Here is a 3,934-nt window from a genome sequence, read left to right on the forward strand (position 1 = left end):
AAGGGAGAGCCTCCAAAGTAACGTGACAGGGTCACGCCGCCTGAGTCACCGGGGTGGGGACCCCAAGAGCAAGGTGGGGCGGCCGCCGGTTAAAGGAGCCCGAACCCCGCCCCTTTTCCCCGGGGTCGAAGGTCTAATCCTGTCAGGGACCTTTTCCATTTCATAGATGAGGAAACTGAGGCCCAGTGAGGTGAACTAATTTGACCAGGGTCCTCCAGCAGGGAAAGACCTCCGCCTCCATCACTTGGGGATCACACCACCCCGCCTCCGCGAATTTACTGCCGTCTCCTCTCAGACTCCGGGGTCGGGAGGGGTTGCCCGGGCCCCTCCCCCTTCCTTGCCCCTCCCCCTTTCCTTGCCCCTCCCCCTCGTTTCTCCCTCGGAGCGCTCCGTAACCTTGGTTACGGCAGAGTTCCCACCCCAGCATCCTGGCACCCAGCTCCATCTCCGGACTCCCTTGCCCACTTGGGCCACAGGCCTTTGCCTCCTCCGCCTTCTGATCTTTTCCCCTTAAAATGAGTTTCGTTCAAAAAAAGCAGAGATTTCTTCACCTTGACCAGACTCTTAAATCCACTTTTTGCAGTTTTTGTTTCAGTGGCACCTGACTCTTCGGGACCGTGGCCAAACCGTTCGTGGGTACAGCCGTTCCAGAAGACTCCTTAGTATCGTGCAAGAAACGCCATAGCCCTTTCACCCAGCAAACCACCAGCCAGCGTTCATCAAGCACCGACTGTGGGCCAGGCTCTGTGTGCTAAAAGTGTGGAGGAGGGAAAGGAAGACCAACTGTGGGCCAGGCTCCGTGGGCCAAGTGCGAGGAGGGAAAGGGAGACCGACTGTGGGCCAGGCTCCGTGGGCCAAGTGCGAGGAGGGAAAGGAAGACCGACTGTGGGCCAGGCTCTGCTAAAAGTGTGGAGGAGGGAAAGGAAGACCGACTGTGGGCCAGGCTCTGCTAAAAGTGTGGAGGAGGGAAAGGAAGACCGACTGTGGGCCAGGCTCTGCTAAAAGTGTGGAGGAGGGAAAGGAAGACCGACTGTGGGCCAGGCTCTGCTAAAAGTGTGGAGGAGGGAAAGGAAGACCGACTGTGGGCCAGGCTCTGCTAAAAGTGTGGAGGAGGGAAAGGAAGACCGACTGTGGGCCAGGCTCCGTGGGCCAAGTGCGGAGGAGGGAAAGGAAGACCGACTGTGGGCCAGGCTCTGCTAAAAGTGCGGAGGAGGGAAAGGAAGACCGACTGTGGGCCAGGCTCTGCTAAAAGTGTGGAGGAGGGAAAGGAAGACCGACTGTGGGCCAGGCTCCGTGGGCCAAGTGCGGAGGAGGGAAAGGAAGACCGACTGTGGGCCAGGCTCCATGGGCCAAGTGCGGAGGAGGGAAAGGAAGACCGACTGTGGGCCAGGCTCTGCTAAAAGTGTGGAGGAGGGAAAGGAAGACCGACTGTGGGCCAGGCTCCGTGGGCCAAGTGCGGAGGAGGGAAAGAAGACCGAAGGCAGGCTCTTTCCCGCAGGAGCTTACCATCAAATGGGGGACATGACCTACGGATAACAAGACGGAGAGAATAAACTGAAGGTGGTCCACAGAGGGAAGATAGAAGGAAGCTGCTGAATAGATACAGATAATAGAGATGGGTAGATAGATGTATACACACTGGAGTTCCTCACGGGCCTCTGACGCTGAATTAGATCACATAAAATCATCTAGCCTTTTAACCTGGGTGTGAGCATATATATATATATATATATATATATATACACATATATATGTGTGTGTGTGTGTGCTTATATATGTAAATAAGCCTTATTTATGTAAAAACACATTTTAATGTAAAACATATATATGTAACATAATATACATGTTTTTTGTATATAACTATTTCAATATAACTGGTTTCATTTGTCATTCCATGTATTTTTATGCATATAAAAACATGATTCTAAAAAGGGGTCCATAGTCTCTGCCAGACTGTCAAAAGGGTCTATGATATAAAAAAGGTCAAGAATCCCTGATGTAAGGGAAGAGCATTGTGTCCTGAGCTTGGAAGAATATGTCAGTTAGCTCAGGTAGGCAGAAGGAGAGAGTTTGAGCCTGTGAAACTACATGAGAAATTCCTGATTTGTGGAAATTACCTGTCCAGAAATCATGCATAGTACAACAGCTGTAGCAGGAGCCAAAGATCATTCTGCTTTTCTGGAACAACAAAACAAGGCACTAACTCTTGAATGTTGGCAGCAAAAATGGGAGATGCGTGATACTGGATTTCATCAAGAACATGGAAATAAATTATTAAGGAAAGACATGAATACATTTCTTAATGGTAGAAATGGACTCGGTATTTTTTCCTCTTTGTGGAAAAGCAGTTGAAATGAAATGGTTTGCTGACCTGGGTCCTAGTGTAGTTGGAATAGAAATCAGGGAACTGGTCATACAGGAATTTTTTACTGATCAGAATCTGTCTGACTCAGAAGAAGTAGTTGCAAGAATTTCAGGAGCCAAAGTATTTAAGAATGCGTCAGGGTAAATAGCACTTTGTACTCTTGACCTTCCCAAGGCTGATGTTAGCAAATTTGATAAGACTTGGGATACAGGAGCCTTAGTTACTGTTAATCCAGGTGATTGAGAATGCTATGCCAAATTAACGTTGTCTCTAATGGAAAAAGGTTTTTGCTGTCTGTAGCAGACGGCCTGCATCCCCCACAGCTCAGTGATGTGGTGAATAAAGACACGGGAGGTGGGAGAAGATAGGCCAACTCCGTTTATTGATCTGAGGGTCAGGGTATATATAGACAGAAACTGCAAGTCCACATGACATTCTGCTCATCTCCTGTCCTAGAGATCTGGTCAGTCTTATTGTCTTTAAAGACTGTGAGCCTAGAGGGCATCTATTTTACATATCCCTTGTATTCTGTAGTTCTCTTGTTTCTCTCACAGAGACAGCAACATCCAGGGGGGCCATTCTGGATGATAATGAGCACAGTCTCAAAGAACAGTTTTCCCAAAGGTCTATCCTGAACTTGTCAACTGCAGTCCATCCTGGCCCTCAACAACTGTCTCCTGGCTTTCATACAATCAACTAAATATTCAGGTCTACCATTTTATATTCCTGAGTGTGAAGTTAAAGGTTTTTTTGGCTCAACATGTAATCTTCAGTGTCTTGAGGAGGTTGATGTTTTAGAAGAAAGACGTAAAAAATGGGGAATTGATTATTGAGACTTTATAGCTCTTTACAGCAAAAGAAATGAAAATTAAAAATGCATAAGATTTGGTCGTATATCTGAAATTGTATATGTATCTTTATCTTCTTCAGCTTCTAAAAGTGACTTTATGGCAATGAACATCTTTGAAAGTTGGTTTTATTTTTAACTCTCATTACAAACCTATTGTATCTATTTGAATATGCATGTAACTTCAAGAAATTTGTAATGGACTATTTTATTATGCTTATAATGATTCCAATGTTGAAATTAAATATTTTAATTTGAGCAAAATTAGGAAATAAAAAGTTACTTGTGCCACTTTTCTGCATCCTCAATTCATGACACCACGAAATCTAGTTCAAGCAGTTTTGTATTTTAGCACATTTGATAACATTTGATAACACATTGCTTATAAATTTTCAAATCAAGTATTACTGCTTTAGAAAGGTTTAAAAAATAGGCCAATAGTCAGCTGTGTCTGTATTGCACTATATCACACTATAACCAGCCAGTTGTGCATTAAATAGCCTAATCTCAGATTGAATATGTCAGTTCCTATGGGACCTGGGCACACAATGAAAACAATGTTTTTCCAGACACATCTATAAGCACTCCAATTTTAACTTTAAAAATCCAGTTTTACCATCAGTATGGAAAGTGATTCATCCTTCTTGTTGGTGAACTAATTACTGTATTTCAGTGTAATATGACTCAAAATACAGAAACTATAACCCAGAAATTGCTATACC

At 45.0% G+C, this 3,934-nt stretch overlaps 1 pseudogene; it reads left to right on the plus strand.

Annotated features, from left to right (window-relative positions):
• Positions 1-102: 102 nt before the first annotated feature.
• Positions 103-3,934, plus strand: LOC140521461 (thiopurine S-methyltransferase-like; annotated as a pseudogene).

Source organism: Notamacropus eugenii, chromosome 1, assembly GCF_028372415.1.
Source record: "Notamacropus eugenii isolate mMacEug1 chromosome 1, mMacEug1.pri_v2, whole genome shotgun sequence".
NCBI lineage: Eukaryota > Metazoa > Chordata > Mammalia > Diprotodontia > Macropodidae > Notamacropus > Notamacropus eugenii.